Here is an 18,718-nt window from a genome sequence, read left to right as displayed (position 1 = left end):
GAAAGATCCTAAAGAGACCCTAAAAGAATTTTAATGGAGTTGTAAGCGGAGCAAAGCTTCTTCGAGGATAAAAGAAGCGTAGGCTCCTGAGGCTGAAACCAATCACTTTTCAGTGTTTTTCGACATTGCAAGTGCAATGAGGGATTCTACAGTCCCCCCCCCTGATATGTTTGCTCCTTTATTCCACCACCCAGTGAAATGCTCTGCAGGAGATGCAATCAGCACGTGACATCCTTGTGGCCAGTCAGCTCCAGCGCTGGCTCTGGTGCATGCTACGTGTATTTAAACGACCACTGATTTCAATGGGTGCACTTTCCTGCTACTGATTGACAGCTTCAAGCAGCCAACCAGTCGCAAGGAATCAGGACATGGTGGAAGAAGAAAACTTTTGCAGCTTGGCTGCAAATTCCGTCAGGTAAGTGCACTGTGTTGTGGAAGAGGACATATTAAAGTACTTACAGTGTACTTTAACATGAAGTTTTCTATAGCAGAGGTGTCGGGATGATAGATTGCCCCTTTAATTGTTGATGCCATGGAAACACTGATAACAATGTTGAAAATGTTTTAAAGTACTTTAACGCACGTTCTTCTTCACGGGGGCTGCCAGTGACATTAAACTGCCTATTTAGTATTAAAATGCTATTGTCATTAGATTACATTTTTTTCTGAAAGTGGGGTGACCAGTAACCCGAGAATCTTATGAAATATGTACATCATCCTTTTTTATGTACCCCCCCCTTGCAACCTCCAAATATTAACCCTTTGGAGGGAATCAGAGACTTAAGAGTAGTGTTTCCGAGCCGCACATGCCTCCTTTAATGTCCTCGCAGCAGGTAATAGATGGAATACTGAGACTGGACCGATAAGCAGTTCCCTGTCTCTTTAACTCTGCACACGCCCACACAGAAGTCACCGCTCCTGCCCGGCAGCGTGAATCCAGGGTGCTGCGGGAACTAATAGGAAAACACTATGATCCACTCCACGCTTTGGGCTGTATTGATGGATCTGGTAAGTTTCACAATGACTTCCAAACGTTTACATTTAAAACTGAGAAAAAGACCAAAGTCCGGGGCTCTAAGTCCAGATTCCAGCACATCGATTGCACCGAGAGGCATCATAAGCTATTGACATGTCTAAGAGGATGAGCAGGCGGTATCCAAAGCTACCATCAGCCCTGATCATGTTTCATAACAAACTGCTGGGCTGACGTAACCATCTGATGTTTGCTCTGTGTGCGATCGGACCATTGTGGGGCAGAAGGGGGCGTTAGTTAGTGAATCGCGAATTATTAATGATAAATACGGAGCTGCGATCTGGAAGCGTGTAACTTGTTGTGTATCGGATGGACCGGGAGGAAGAAATGGTGCACTTAGTGTGTCTTGAAGATGCTGACGCAGTTGGTGTGTAATGCTCGAGTGAAGCCACAAGGAGCAAGCAGGCTGTGCAGATCCTATTAGTTTTGTGCTGCTGCGATGTTTCTTCCATCATAATAACAATAATGATTGTATTAATAGGCATGCAGGATACATTGTTTCACCAGCCTGCCCACTGCTATGTAAGATGTCATGGCTGGAGAATGGATCTGTGCTTATGTGGAAGTGGGAAGTATTAGGAGGATGCAAAAGCTCTTAATTTACACCTGTGGGTTTTTTTCACAGTGGAACTGATGTCACGTCACACGTGTTTACATGGGTGGGCTCACAGTGACAGGCCATTCTAAAGCTCTTACTTTCTTACTATTCATAGCTTCAGATTTGTAGCTATGTTTTGGCACAAGAAGAGCTTAAGGGTTGTTTTTGTTCTTTTCTTTTTATCATAACATTAATATACATTTATGAATCACCCTGTGTTGCGAAAGACTCAGATGATTGAATGTCAGGTGTAGCTAAATGTGATCAGATCTTAAAAATACAGGGCGATGTAATTGGCAATTAGTGTTGGCGTGAATGTGTGTCACAATGAAAACTTTACCTTCAGTACTACTGAAAAAAAATGATCATGTCAGGTATTGCATATATCTATACTGAGAGCCCCAGATTTTAAGTAACTGTCCCTAAAGACACAATACTTCCAATCACATGTTTTGTGTGGTTTTATTTAATAAAAGGAAAAGTCCATATAATGGACATGGCTTTTGGGCGCACTTGGCAACTTAAATAAACACACACAATCACACGCAAACTCATTCTAACTTTTATTTACTCGAGGCACGTTACAGGACCCCATCCCAATCTATGCTAGCCTGGGCATCTATGTACCACCACCGACTGCATTCCCCATCCTGGGCACCTATGTACCACCACCGACTGCATTCCCCATCCTGGGCACCTATGTACCACCACCGACTGCATTTCCCATCATGAGCTTGTATGTACCATCACACACTGCATTTCTCATTAAGACACCAGGGGCCATCAGAGGTCAGGGGCCCTAGACATGTGCCTAAGCCCCAATGGATATTCCAACACTGCATGTAACTTTATTCTGTCTCATTTATATTCTCTTGACAGATAAATTGAGATATTGACCACCGGAACTGTTTTGGGGTGCTTGTTGTAAAATTAAGATATTGTATCTCTCTTCAATACCATATAGAGTAAACTTCAATATTCAAGTCAAGTAGCCCTTCTCGAGTTTACCTATTTTAGGGTACCTTTTTTTCCTGCTCTAATTTATGAAATGTTCTTTATTTCAGGTAGGGGTGAGTACTTACTTAAGGTAGAAACTGGATTGCCCCACTTCTTACCCATTTAATCTTACATCCTACCAGTCCCCCAGTGTTATTCTTAAATCTGTCTGGGGAAATGAAACCTTTGTCATAAAATTTCCATTACTACATTACAGTAGAATAAGTACAAGTCAAGCCTACTCATAGCAGGTCAAGGGTGACTCCCCCCCCAGGTTCAACCAGTATAGATTTCAGTTCTGATATTAGCGTGTGATTTTTTTTTTCAAATAATGGTATATCGCATTCAGGATCTGCTAATTTGAACACAGGTACCTGGACAACCTAAATATTACCACGTTCTGAATATTTCCACCGGAAACTCCCTAAGATTCATGAGATGCAAGGTTAGGGCTGGCCATGATCATCTAGAAGTGAGAAAAATACAGGTAAACCAATGTATATTTTTGAAGTAATATTTGGTTCAGCATGGAAGAGAGACCTTACAGCTTATTACCTGTGCGTCTTATGGACTGCAATCTTTGCATATTCATTGAATATGAATGGCTTACCCTATTTAGCATTGTTACTTGTGAGCAATTTGTCCCAAATATTGTCAATTTTATCTTCACATTGCATCGTTGAACAGCTGGGGTCCTAGGGCAACACTGTAACACGTGGCCTCCTTCAATATAATTCTAGAACTATATGCTAATGCATTAGTAAGCATTTGGCTGCTCAGTAGGATAACTAGATTCTATTGTTCATATAAGAGAAAGCTACCGCACGATTCCGCCTTGTATTCCAAAGCCCCAGTCAGTTGAGTACCCAAGAATCATTTTAACGCCTTAAGCATTGAGAAGGTAAGCGGGATGTAGGACTGCTGCTGGCTGTCTGGAGATCCCAGCAAAACAGCAGCAGCCAAAAGGAGGCACTTCTGTGCATATTATTGTTTGAGGACCCAATTACACGCACGTTGCCAGCAAGAATGTCTGTAAAAATAGCCCATGGCAGTGATATTTGCCTCAGAGTAAAAATTATTTTGTTTTCATTTACATTTGTATTATTAGTGGCTTGATCACTCTGTTACAGAGCGATCAGCAGCCTTTGTACAACTGGACTTTTTTTTTTTTTTTTTTATCCCAAAGGTTTACTTTGTTTTTTAAACTTTGGAGAATGGGTCAGGTTAGAGGGAAAGCTCTTAGTGCAGATCCATGGATTTAGGGTAAAAAGAAACTATTTGTAAATAGATATACATGATCAAATTCCAAAAATAGATATACATGTGCAGATGTCCAAAAAATTACATACCATGGCATGAAGTGTTTCTGAAATCAGGTTAAACGCTAAAATATATACCATATGACCAAAGCTATGTGGACGCTTGGCCTTCATAACTACATGAGTTTGTAGGACTTCTAATTCCAAAACCATAGGATTGCTATGGCATTGGCCTTCCAGTACTAGGCTCCACTCTTCTGGGAGGATTTTCCACAAGATTTTTGAGTGTTTTTGTGGTAATTTGTGCCCAATAAGCCAAGAGCATTTGTGAATCAGGCACTGATGGCGGATGAGAAGGCGTGGCTCGCAATTGGCGTTCAAATTCATGTTACGACTGTGGGTACTGGTTTAGTTGGGAGGTTCAGGCTTAGAACCTACCTACCTACAAGGCTTTTTCTTAGACACCATCTACAGGCACAGAACTAAATTAACAAGCAGACAAGAAGGAGTCTTGAAACTGGCAGATGACAGCAGACAGGGGAATTGGCAGAAGACTGGAAGATTTAAGTGAGGTCAGGCAAGCCAAAGTCATGTGCGATATTGGCCAAATTGTGGTACTTGAGTAAACTAAGAACAGTCCAAGGTCAAAAAAGCAGAAAATCAATCCGAATCAGGGGACAGGAACATAAACTGAGTCCAGTGCCAGGGGACAGGAACATAAGCTGAGCCCAGTGCTAGGGGTCAAAAACCAGAATACAAATACCAGATTCCTACACAAAAATGAAGGCCAAGAAAACAATGCTCCGTGGTATTAAGGTCAGGACTCATTTAACCATGCCTTTACGCACCTTGCTTTGTACACAGGGGCACATTCATGCTGGAACAAGAAATACCTTTCCCAAATTGGTGCTACAAAGTTGGAAGTATACAATTGGGTACTTTGTATGCTGTAGAATTTTAAGGCACTAGAATAAATGCACATTTACTTCATCACATATATACAATACACACTCACAGTAAAACATGCAGTGAGTACCACTCCCCACTTCCCATCCTTGTCTTTCTTTATAGCTGCTCACAAGCTATATTAACAGCTATAATATTGCTGCGGGGTCACATAACGTTGTGTTACATGACCCTACTGCGCTCTTGCCTTTGCAAGCCGGACCGGCCCTGTTTAAAGAATTTGTACTGGCCTGGGGGACAATAGCCACCCTGCCAGCCCACCTTAACACTAATACACACTGATTTTCAGATTCTTATGTTACTGCTTTTTTACTACAGTCTGTTAACTAGGGGATCCTAACACAGTAACCAAGTTTCTCCCTAACATGGATATTGCTGGATAACATTTTGTGGGGATAGAATGAAAAGAAAGAAATAGATCAATAATTAACTGCATATCAAATTAACCCTGTACACAAACTCAAGTGGAAAAAAAACAGATGCAATAAAAATATAGTCAAGAAAGAGGAGCACATTGGGATATGTAATAAAAAAAATGTTTAATTCATGTAAGCATGGTACATAAACAACTCGACATTTCAGTCCTACCTAGGTACTTTTATCTTGATAAAAGTCCGTAGGTTGGCATGACACTTCAAGTTGTTTATGTACCATGCCTAAATGATTTTTGACTCTAGTTCTATCTATCCTGCCCACACACAAAGTAATAAACAAGATATAAATATTCGAAAAAGTTAGAATATTTTTCTTCAAGGGGAAAAGTAAAATAAGATTTAATAAAATAAAAAAAAAACATATAATGTAAACCATTTAGGTTTGCTAGCCTGCAATGCAAACATCTAATAAGGCTATATACCGTATTGGCTCGATTATAGGCCACACCTGATTATAGGAAACAAAAAAAGTTTGGTGCTATTTTTTTAAAAAAAAAATTATTTTTGCTGATGACAGCAGCGTAGGTTGTCTATGCGCATCACACAGACGTTCAGCTCTGCGGGGGATCCTCATCTCTGGCAGCCTGTGACCGTTTGCGCGATGCGCTCAGACAGCCTCTCTCCTGCTGCTGACCGGAACTTCCGCTGGGGCTTCTATAGTGGAGCATCAGAAGGTCATGTAATGCAGGTGATCTGTTATAGAAGCCCCGGCGGAAGTGTCAGCAGCACCGGGGGTTGTCTGCATGGACGTCCACCGGCTGCCAGAGAGGAGGATCCATTTCCCCTGCATCGCTGCGGGGGATCTGGATTCTAACCCTGCTGCTTACCCGGAACAGGACTAAATGAAAAAGGAAAAAAACACGAGCTGCGCATCCCTGCGCCAATACGGTATATACACCGATCAGCCAAAACATTATGACCACTTGCCTATTATTGTGTAGGTCCATTTTTTGCTGCTAAAACAGCCCAGACACGTCAAGGCATGGACCTCACTAGACCTGAGGGTGTGCTGTGGTATCTGGCACCTAGACATTAGCAGCAGAACCTTTACATCTTGTAAGTTGGCACCCGGACCATCCATGTCATGTAAAAGAAAACGTGATTCATCAAACCAGGCCACCTTCTTCCATTGCTCCGTTGTCCAGTTCTTATGCTCACATGCCCATTGTAGGCAGTGGACAGGGATCAGCATGGGCACCCTGACTGGTCTGTAGCTACGAAGTCCCATACACAACAAACTGCGATGCACTGACACCTTTCAAAATTTGTTGTTTTTTCCCAAAAATAAGTGACCCCAAACATTTGAACAGTAGTATATATATATATTCCCCCCCCCAAAAAAAAGTAAGTAAGATTGTACAATATTAAAAATAAATATTCCTTAAACATGGGGTTTAACTGAAAGCATCATTTAAAGTAAAAGTACAAGACAGAAGCTAATTAGATAATATACAGAAATGAAATGTCTATTTTTTGTACAATGTATGAGGAAAATGTAATATGACATAATAATAAAATATTAAAACTACAGTTATCTAGCCAATGAATATTTAGTTGCTGGTGCAATTATTTGCAAGTTCAATGGCTTTCAATAAGCTTTGTTTAAAATGTTTGTAACAGCGGGGCAATTACATTATTACAAAACAGAGTTTTAAAGCATGAAATGAGAATTTAAAATGGAACTGGCATCTGCAAGCTATTCTAAGAACTACATTCCCTATCGGGTTTTCCACTAAAGCATGATTGGCGAGTGAAGGCATCTTTGTCAGAACACCCTCGGTATACATTAGAAACATAGAACCATAGAAAGTGATGGCAGATAAGAACTATTAGGTCCATCCAGTATGCCCAACCAGTACTTTCCTTAGTACCTGGCCTTACCCTGTATCTAGCTTAGCCTTATGCCTATCCCATGCTTGCTTAATTGTCTTTACTGTACTAACACAGTACCATGCATCCACTACCCTTTCCGTAAAGTAACATTTCATGATGATACCTTTAAACCTTTGCCCCTCTATCATAAGACTGTGTTCTCTTGTTGTGGTAGTATTTCTCCTTTTAAATAAACTCCCTTCCTTTATCTTGTTGATTCCCTTTAAGTATTTAAATGTTTTTATCATATCCCCCCTGTCACGTCTTTCTTCCAGGCTATATATATGTTAAGATCCTTTAACCTTTCCTGGTAAATTTTATCCTGTAATCCATGAACCATTTTAGTAGCCATTTTGTGAACTTTCTCCAACATATCTATATCCTTCTGGAGATATGGTCTCCAGTGCTGTACACAATACTCCAAGTGAGGTCTCACCAGTGATCTGAACAATGACATGATCACTTCCCTCTTTCTACTCTAATACCTCTCGCTATACAACAAGCGTTCTGCTAGCATTACCTGTTGCTCTACTGCATTGCCTGCCTACCTTTAAATCCTCAGAAATAATTACCCCTAAATCCCTTTACTTGCACGTTGAGGTTAGGACAGTATCAAATATTCTATACTCTGTCCTTGGGTTTTTATACCCTAGATGCATTACTTTATATTTATCCACATTAAATGCCAGTTGCCAAAGCTCTGACCATTTTTCCAGTTTACCTAAACCATTTGCCATTTGGCTTATCCCTCCAGGAACATCAACATTCTGCAATATCACTAATAAAAATATTAAAGAAAATGGGTCCAAGTACAGATCCCTGAGGTACCCCACTGGTAAAAAGACCTTGCTCTGAATATACACCATTGACTACAACCCTCTGTTTTATGTCACTTAGCCAATGTCTAATTAATTCAACAATATTGGGATCTAAACTCTACGTGGGACAATGTCAAAGGCCTTACTGAAATCCAGATACGCAATGTCTACTGCACCACCTTGATCAATTACTTTATGAAGGATCAACACCAGTGAACCTTTCCTTGAAGAAGACACACTTAAATATCTAACTATGCAGTATAGCTCATGGTGTGCAAGAAGCTCACTAAGAGTGGCGTTTCATAATGCACAGTGGATTTGGAGAGTTGAAACTACAACTTTCCTGCAAATTTCCACTTTAGTGAATAAACCTGACTGGGTTTTGAGGATAACATTAAAAATGGTAATTGTACAGAAGTACAGCTTATTTTGAGAAGTAATAAAAAAATAAAAGTTGATAAAATGTCCTGACTATACAGGATGACATTAAACATCATTGGTTTAGCTACAAAGTACAATAGTTGGAGGTAACATCTGATAAATATATTAACCTTATAAGGAGTGAAGTTATTTTTCACTAATAAATAAAAGCAGTTTGGGTGTTTTCTTTATGTTTCTGCTTAAGTATAATTTCATTTTCTAGCAAAACCATATGCATTTTTAATGATGGGCTTTCTTTTGATATACATGATATACATTATCAGAGTGGAGAGGTCATTAGGCATAGTGAAATCAGTGAGTTGAAACTGCAACTCTCCTGCAAGTGCCTTCTTTGGTTAATAAACCCAATAATGTATATTGAGAAACACTCAAATCATACAAATCATAAAAGGTTTTTCTAATGTTCAATTAGCCTTTTAATTAGCTAACACAATGTGCCATTGGGACATAGGAGTGATGGTTGCTGATAAAGGGCAACTGTAAGCCTATGAAGATATTCCAGAAGGAGTAAAATTTCCACTCTTTCTTGCAAAACCATATTTTAATGGCTTTCTTTTGATATAAACAATATAAATTGTCAGGGTTGGCAGGTCATTATGCATACTGAAATCATTGAGTTGAAACCGCAACTCCTATTGCAAACATACACTCACTGACCACTTTATTAGCTACACCAGTTCAATTGCTTGTTAACACAAATAGCTAATCACACGGCAGAAACTCAATGCATTTAGGCATGTAGACGTGGTTAAGACAACTTGCTGACATTCAAACTGTGCATCAGAATGGGGAAGAATTTACGTGACTTTGACACGGCATAGTTGTTGGTGCCAGACGGGTTGCTCTGAGTATTTCAGAAACTGTTGATCTACTGGGATTTTCACGCACAACCATATCTAGGGTTTACAGAGAATGGGCCAAAAAAGAGAAAATATCCAGTGAGCGGCAGTTGTGTGGTCAGGGGAGAAGGGGCAGACTGGTTGAAGATGACAGAAAAGCAGCAGTCACTCAAATAATCAAGGCGTGCAGAATGCCATCTCTGAACGTCGAACATTGAAGCAGATGGGCTACAGCAGCAGAAGACCACACCGGGTGCCACTCCTGTCAGCTAAGAACAGGAAACTGAGGATACAATTCACACAGGCTCACCAAAATTGGAAGACTGGAAGAACGTTGCCTGGTCTGATGAGTCTCGATTACAGCTGCGACATTTAGATGGCAGGGTCAGACTTTGGCACAAACAACATGAAAGCATGGATCCATCATGCTGTGTATTAACGGTTCAGGCTGGTGGTGGTGTAATGGTGTGGGGGACATTTTCTTGGCACACTTTGGGCCCCTTAGTACCAATTGAGCATCGTTTAAACGCGACAGCCTACCTAAGTATTGTTGCCGACCATGTCCATCCCTTTATGACCACAGTGTACCCATGTTCTGATGGCTACTTCCAGCAGGATAGCGCACCATGTCACAAAGCTCACATCATCTCAAACTGGTTTCCTGAACATGACAATGAGTTCACTGTACTCCAACGGCCTCCACAGTCACTAGATCTCAATCCAATAGAGCACCTTTGGGATGTGGTGGAACCAGAGATTTGCATCATGCATGTGCAGCCGAGAAATCTGCAGAAACTGCGTGATGCCATCATGTCCATATGGACCAAAATCTCTGATGAATGTTTCAAGCACCTTGTAGAAAGTACGTCACGAAGAATGAAGGCAGTTCTGAAGCCAAACGGGCGTCCAACCCAGCACTAGCAAGGTGTACCAAAAAAAGTTGCCAGTGAGTGTATGTTCTATGTCCTACTTTGGTGATTATACAAATTGGTATTTGATATTGTACATAGTTACATAGCTCATAAGCTTGAAAAAAGACCTAAGTCCATCAAGTTCAACGCTTCTATGTAACCTTCCTATTCGTGATCCAAAAGAACGTAGTATCAATAAATATCTGTATTGGGAAACATTTATCTAAAAGATTGTAGATGTGAGTTGTAGGACCTTGCGGCCGTGTCTTTGCTGTTGATGCAGAAAATAAACCTAATTATTTGTTGAAAGTAGGATGTTTTAAGTATAGGTGCAAATTTGACAAAAGGTGAGTGGAACATTCCACAGAGCATTGAAGCAGATGTCATTGAAATGTAATCAGACACTTGCTGGGGTCAAGCCATTTTTATACTTGAGAATTTTAATTAATCTAAAATAATCTAATCTAAATTCTGTTACAATGTGTTTTATGTATAAACAAAATATTCACATTATTCCTCTACTGACACAAAATGAGTGGCTTTACTTTAAATAAGAGATTATAAAGTAATACAAATATTTTATATATTTGAAGAAGACATTCATGTATATTGCTCAAGTAAATTTAGAACATGATGATAATTGGGGACCATTTGCAGCAACTGCTTCCTTCATCCCTTTGACAGGTGTATTCCTGGAACATTTTGGCCTGGGGGGCTAAACATTTTAGAGCCCCTCGGCTCCTTGCCCCTCCCCTCCTGGTAACTAATATACACATGCTCATTAAAACACACGCTCACTCGCATATGTACACACTTGATGGCTGCTTGATACCATGGTAATTAAAGTGCCAGCATGCTGCCAGCTGGGAGCACCTTAGGTATTGTGACATCATAGGTGCCCCTACCCTATAAAATCCCCTGTGCTCAATAAAAAATGTTTTGATCAGTAAATAATAACAAATAACCTGTGTTTTCTTAATTGTTTTTTTTCCTAACAAAAAGTGGCCCCAAATTTTCAAATCACAGCAGCCCAGTAGCCAATTAACCCCCCTTGAGATGAGTATGACACAATAATGTTTTAATACTATGTTATAGGTTAAAAGTGCACATAACCCTTGTTTTAAATTGCATACTTTTTGCTTATCCATGTTTGTTACAATTAATTGTAGATTATAGTTGTGTTTCCCCATGCATTCCAGATCCTTTAGGGAATCTGCATGATCTATTTTAAAAGAACCACCTCAATTAGATCATTTGGTTAGTATGTAAAACCACAGAGATGCTAGAAAATGTACTGAATAGGATACATGCATAACTTATTTTAGGAGCATTCTTCACTTCAATGCACAGACACTAAAAATAAAATGAAATGAAATCATTTAAGGACGACTAACAGACCTGGTCACTTTGTATTAGGACTGATGTAATGAAATGATGATCACATTGCTAAAGCTATATTCTCTTTCACTTGTCCTAAAAATAGGGATGACTACATATTATACTTGCCTCTAGCTAGGTAGGCTAGAAAGCAATTTGTACTTTATATATTATGCTGACATGTTGTTTTATTTTTATTTTTTTTAATTGTATGGTCCCATATTGCCCCAAGTTTGTATTGTAAACTTCATGTATAGTAACAGGTTATGAAAGGTGGCTACCCTTTATTTTCTAGACTAGATGTATACACTTTGAGTATAAGTCCTCTGTTATAAGTCCAAAACGTGTATTCATGATATCTGGACAGTTATGTGGCTCCGGTAACTGCTGTCTCTCTGAATGTTTGAGATTATTTCCTTCCTAAAGAATTATAAACATACAGACCCAAAAAGAGAAGGTAGTGTCTTTGGAGCAAATGGAGGTAACAAGAAGCCTTTAGAGGACATTTTAATAACTGCAACTGTTTCAGAAGCCTTGTCATAAATACGTGTTTCACTGTATAAACATAGTGTCTACTCCTGCTATAGACTACCAGAAAGTTGAAATGCAAAGGTAAATGAATTCAATAAAATTAATAAATAGAAAAATAGTTTATAAACTCAATGTAGCTACATAGAGGGATGTTGGTAAATGACAATGTTTAACTCCTTCACAACAAAGCCTGTACATGCACGGGCTCATGATGCAATGCATTCATAACAAAGCCCGTACACAAGTGAGGCTGGCCGTGGATCACGGGATATCGAGGCATGTCAGTAACACAACCTCGTACCCCGATCACCTTGTGATTGCTACGAAGAGCAACCACAAGCTCCATTAGTGAATGACATTTCTGCCACTGCCAACTGTCAGATCAATGAGTTCACATGGGTGTATCCAGACCCTCCTGAGAACTCTGAAGCCCCCATGCAAGCCTATGAAGCCCAGCTGACTAATCACAATGAGATTATTAAAATAAAATAAAAAATGACTACCATAAAGTTCTACCACCAGCCAAGGGCTGGTGGTAGAATAAGTGCATGGAAAGAGTTAAAATACCAGCATTTGAAATACCCTGGGGTGTCTAGTTTTCAAAAATATATGGTTTGATGGGGTTAATTGTACTGGTCGGCTTCAAAGATGTCCTATATACCACATGAGGCAGAATTACCATATTTGGGGAAAAATGGTTTTGAAATAGCAAAACGCTACTTGTAATTATTGCCCAAAAAGCAAAAAAAACATAGGAACATTGGGTATTTCTAAAGTGATAGAAATAATGTTATCAAAAGAAAGTCCTGCTTGTCCTGAAAATATAACAATATATAATGTGTGTGGGTGCACAAAATGAGAACTATGACTTACTAGTACTAACATTGCCTTCAGCTACAGAGACAACACTAAATGGGTGAATATACTCAACATTAAGGTGGTATTGCAAGGAATGCATAATGTAGGGATCATATCTCATGTACCTCTCCATTAAGTCTTTTTACAATTTAGTTTTTTAGCTCAAGGTTCTATGTATGTATTTACATGTCTCATTCCTTATTATTACATATCATATTACATAATTAGAAAAGCTAAAGGGTTAAAGATGCAGCCACTGTAATCCTGCTTATGCTATTTTAGGAAAAGGCAAATGGTGAATTAACATGCTCTGCTCCTTTGGTACTTTTAATTCCATATCCAAAGGTCGTATCTATCAGTACAGAATAGGTTATAGAAGATTGAGTGCACAAACTACATCTATGCAGTCTTCTGTGATTATACATTATTCGAGAAGTCAACAAATCTGCATCAGTTAAAACTTTGCATCTCCAGCCAAGGATCTTTATAATGCTATAGGACAGGGGTGTCCAACCTGCGGCCCTCCAGCTGCTGCTGGACTACATCTCCCATCCTCCTCAGCCAGCCCCTTAGCTAAAAGAGCATTATGGGAGATGTAGTCCTGCAGCAGCCGGAGGGCCGCAGGTTGGACGCCCCTGCTATAGGAGATTGCAAAGCTACAGTGGTCCTAACAATGTAGCAACCAAGGGATCATCTCCTGAGCAGGAACATCCCTTTGGTTGTTGGGGCAAGATCACTCTTCAAACTTCACCAGACTCACTTTACATAACCTATCCCTACTTCCATTTCCTTGCTAAAAAGAGGCTGTATTGTTTTGTACCGTTGTTATTTATAAAAGAAGCATCACAGATCTGGCAACGCAATAATAAAACTGATATACAGTCTGTTGCACAAGTTGCCAATATGATTATACTGAATACAAATATACATTAAGTCCGTCTATTGAAATGCCAGCTGATAGATGGCTGCACCTGCTTTTTTGAATAATTGCTGAGGTGCCAACAGTATTTGAGGGATGTAATTGCATCTTTGGATTTAGTAGTTAATGAGCAAAGACTTAACTGTGGTATGGATTGATCCTGCCAACTATGTACTTAACATGCAAGTGCAGGTGAACATGGCAAGGATTTTTTTTGCATGAGGAGAATCATTGAAATGTTTGTACCTTAAGGACAAATAAATTCTTGTACAGCCTGAGTACAATCTGGTACAAAACGGTGACTTACAAAATAAAGTTACTGTTACTTTCTTCTGTATATTTGCCATCTTATGAATCCTCCTCATGGTGTCTTTAGTGAAGCACGGCTTTAACCCCTTAATGACAAAGCCTGTACATTTACGGGCTGAAAATGCATTGTTTTCAATGGGTTTAGGGACCACCCGTTGTCCTTAAGGGGTTAATTTTGAACCAAATTTTACTTGGGTAGAAATGTGATTAGCTGAAACTCGTATCAGCTTGCTTACTGCCTTTACATTTTAATGCTAATATCTCACCGTGTGCTGAAATGAGCATTCAATACGCTTGGCATATCACGGCCCATGAATGTAAGTGACCCTGGAGAGTTTAGTTGACAGTCCTGAATAGTATTTGGTGAATAGCTTGACAATTATCATATTGGGAGACTTGTCCAATTTGTTCTCTAAACACCTGATCTCCAAGTAATCTAAACATTGGAGTGAAGTAGTATTAAACTAAACTTTACCTATTTACCTAAATAGTTGGACCTATTTATGTAGTACGGCAAACCATTGTGGTGTTGAAACGCACATTATTGTGAGTGTTAGGACTGCAAGGTACTGTAATCTATCCAACACAAGCTCCTAGAAATGGAAGGATTTGAGTCTCAAAGAACCTTTTTAAACACAGAAACATGGAATTCGACAGCACATAAGAGCCATTGACTGTCTTGTCTGCCCATTTTCTTCTTAAGTAAAGACTTAGACTTAATCCTAATTAATCCTTGTTCTTGTCTTAGAGTCAAGATAGCTTTATGCCTATCCTATGCATGTTTGACCCTTAAAGCAAGAGGATGTATTGGTATGTACCTGTAAAACTGGCTTTTAATGATGAGGACATATTATGTCCTCCACTGTCACTGATCACGGCTAATTGCTGCCACAATCGTCGTCAGGACTGCAACCAATAGGCAATTCTGTGCATTCAGTGGCTAGGAAACCAGAGTTAATATGATCATTACTGCTGGCCTATGGTGAGGCACATCTATGTAAGTCCGTCAACCAACCAGTGATCACTAGTCTTTGTATAGTTACTCATTTTTTTTATTTTTAACCATAAAGGGTTGTTTTTTTCTACATTTAGATCAAAGATCACTGCAGATCCAAGGGTACAAATCCATAAACAATTGTGTGTTTCCAAAATCAGAACAAGTATGTAAATATATATAAGATATATATACCGTATATTTCCTCTGGCTATATATATTTTTACAACATGTTTACTAAACCATGGTCTCTCTCAGCTTCTACACTTCTGCTGTTCCATTTATCTACCACCCTCTCAATAAACATTTGAAAGATTAGGTGTTAATATCAAATGCATATTTGGGGTTGTGTGTAAGATACCTTGTCGCCATGGCAACCATTGAAATGTTCCCATCTGATGTACCATTCCGTTGGTATCCATGGAGATTAGACTCTTTATCAAACTTTGCAGCGAGATCAGGTTGAAACATAACTTTCACTGAACTTCAAAAACCCAGTGTTTCAGCAGCACACTATGTGGGTTGTATTCACCGAACCTCAGATTTAGGAGGTTAACTGAAGGCATGCTCACACTTGCGCAGAGTGGGGAAGTGTAAAGAAATTTATCATCTCCATAATGCTATAGGTGGCTTTTGAATATCCTTAGTAAATGCCCCTTGATTAACGCGATGCTCTCAGGGCCATTCTGTGGCCAACTTAATCCACCTTAAAATACAAGAGTGAGAGTATTGCATTGCTCACAGCCGTCACCCAAAGTGTTACATGGGCGTACCTTTAAATCCTTCCCATGATATCACCTTTTGCAAAAAGGTAAGGGAGGAAGTACAGAAAAACTACGACAAGCAAAGTCATAGAGAAGACTTCTTGTTAACATGTACCCCCCACCAAGTCCCCGGTATTCCCCGCCGTGTAAAAACCCATGGCTGTCACCCAGGGGCATTGCCGAGCCCTGACGCGCCCCGGTCCGCCTCCATGTGACAGAAGAACGCGCTTTTCATTGACACGCTTACGCGTGACTGCCGGGAAGTAGCGACTGCCCGCCCCCTTTGCACCCTTCTCCCCCTTTCTCGGAAGCCCGGAGTTGCCTGAAACATTTCTCAGTAGGGGCTGGCAGGTGACCGGAGCCAACCAACCAATCAATTTGCCTTGAGTTGTGAACGCGCATGCGCACTCCACGTTCAGTGAGCTCGTTGGCGCGCCTACTTCTAGCACGCGCACCTTGCAGGAAACATCACCCCCAGCGCAGCCCCGCGCACCTTGTCCAGCAGCAGTTGGGTTGGATGGCAGGGAGTGAGCGCAAAGACCCGCCCCATCTGCAGCAGCGGTACACGTCCTGGTGAGCAGGGGCACAGTTGGTGCACACCCCCACTAGTGCATCACACACGGGCACACATTTCTTTACACGCCCCTTCACCAACTAGACGGTACCCACAGGCAGGTGCACTGCCGGAAAGTGCAAAGGTCACCGCTCACTGTGATGTCGGACTCACTGGTAGCTGCCACCCCTCTGCCCATGACACTGAGAAGGTGGTAAGGTCTGAAGCAATTATGAGTTAGCAGGGCTGGCAGTGAGCTGCCTCACACTGTAACTACTTACAGGGGGAGAGGCTTTCCTTCATGTGACACTGAAAGTGGCTGTTAGAGTGAGGACTGCGAGTACAGTTGCTATGGATGTCCTGACTGGCATTGGGAAAAAATAAAACACATTTTTAAATAATGTTGACATCTTAAATAATGTTGACATCCCATTTAGCAGCTGAATCAATATATCACAACCTTTTTGATATAGGAAACTAGATAGATAAGTGGATAAAAGCCTTTTCTTTACATTAGCATCTAGGGTTGTTTGACAGGTCGACTGCGTCTGTCAGATGGGGCATGCTAAGGTTTCTTTAAACATTGTAATCTTTTTACTGACAGCAATTTGTATCCGAATGTGCTTTTGTAGGGAGGGTCTAATGTTCCTGACAACTCTTCGGTAGAAGAATGCATATTAAAGTACTCTGTGAGTGCTTTAATATGAATTCTTCCAAAACTTAAAAAATACAAAACACCTGATGCAGAATTTGCTGCAAAATCTTCTTTAAGAGCTGAAAGCTTCATGAGCTGAAAATTCTTGCCACCAATTGGCTGCTTAAGCTGTCAATCAATGGTAGTATAGTACTTACAACAAAGTCAATAGAAGTATTCCTGTCACTGATTGACAGCTTAAGCAGCCCACCAGTAACAGGAAAATGCTCCCATTGAAATCACTGTAACTTACACATGTGGACTGAGGTCTCAACAGACCCCATGCATGAATTGTTCAGCAGAGCCACAACTGAATCTGATTAGAGGTGAGTACATCATGTGCGGAAGATGTGTTCGGCCGAATGCGTCTTCTGCAGGGCATTTAGCTGGAGGTGGGAAAGGGGCAAATTAATTTACAAAACTCACCACACTGGTCATATGCATTATTGGCTGGAGTGTCCCTTTAAGTTTCCTTCCCAACTATGGCCATAAAACCCTAATAGTGCTTACTGCTTCCTTCATAGCTAGGCTCCAAGTAGTAAGATATGCTGGCTAATAACGTGCTTGTATGCATCCTTTGGGAAACATTGCATTCAAAGAATAGGGTAGGAGGTTTACATGAACTATATGTATGACAATACATTAGCTGTGGATTCTTTCTTTTTTAATTTTCAGATAACTAGAGGATAGCTGGGTCCCAGGGGGCTAGAGCAGGACTTCACAATTCCATTACAGGAGGGCTGCAAACAGGCCAAAATATTTGGATGCCCCAGCTTGAACACAGGCATCTCAATTAAAAACTCATTAAATTATTTGTTGTTCAGAATTCTTGTCCTGTTCGCGGCCCTTCTGGCACTGGAGTTGTGTGCCCTGTCCTAGAGTGCAGAAAACAGTTTATATTGAACCTAAATATGTTCCAAGCAGATTCAAAACAAATAGAAACATATGTGAAATGTTAATAGTAACAGACTATATGTTTATTGATGCCTTATAGCTGTCTTTACATTAAAAAAGTGAGGTAAATGTCAGACCAAGAAATTTTCTTTAGCCAAGTTATGGTACATTGTTAGGGAAAGGTCTGGTGTCCCGTACAACCACACCAATTAAGAATGCATATTAAAGTGCATTGTTAGTTCTTTAAAATACATTCATTAAATGTAGTGAGAAGCTGCAGCTTCCAATCTGCAAAGCACCGGCCCTTCTGCGGTCTGTTTATTTGCACCAATCTTGAAGCAGCCAATCACTGGTAAGAAAGTTCTCCATTTGTTATCAATGGAAGTTCTTTCTGCACATGGGGTCTCAGACACCGTTCAACTCTGGCACAAACTATCTTCTGCAAACATTGATGGTAGGGGATGTGTGAGGAAAGATTTTTTATTTCTCCGTTAAAGTCTGTAAAATAACATTTCAAGATTACCTACACAATACATACACAATGTACTTTAATTTATTATACTAAATAACATCTACATTTCAAAGTGTAAATTATACTAAAAACATGAATGTGTCAAGTTAGCTTTAGTTTACCAAAGATTAGATACAGATATATTTC

The 18,718-nt window shown here is 40.1% G+C and overlaps 1 protein-coding gene across 5 annotated transcripts in view; it reads left to right on the top strand.

Moving 5' to 3' along the window:
- The first annotated feature begins 859 nt into the window (after positions 1 to 859).
- The window catches only part of PCGF5 (polycomb group ring finger 5), a 33,566-nt gene continuing 15,707 nt past the window's right edge, over positions 860 to 18,718 (top strand). For 2 of the 5 annotated variants that reach the window (XM_053451221.1, XM_053451216.1), the window contains exon 1: positions 16,302 to 16,492. The gene's annotated coding sequence lies outside the window, so the exon portion shown is untranslated. The other 3 variants (XM_053451219.1, XM_053451220.1, XM_053451218.1) reach the window with 3 other exon arrangements.

Source organism: Spea bombifrons, chromosome 11, assembly GCF_027358695.1.
Source record: "Spea bombifrons isolate aSpeBom1 chromosome 11, aSpeBom1.2.pri, whole genome shotgun sequence".
NCBI lineage: Eukaryota > Metazoa > Chordata > Amphibia > Anura > Pelobatidae > Spea > Spea bombifrons.
The sequence above is the reverse complement of the archived record's forward strand: the minus strand, read 5'-3'. Positions and strand labels throughout refer to the sequence as shown.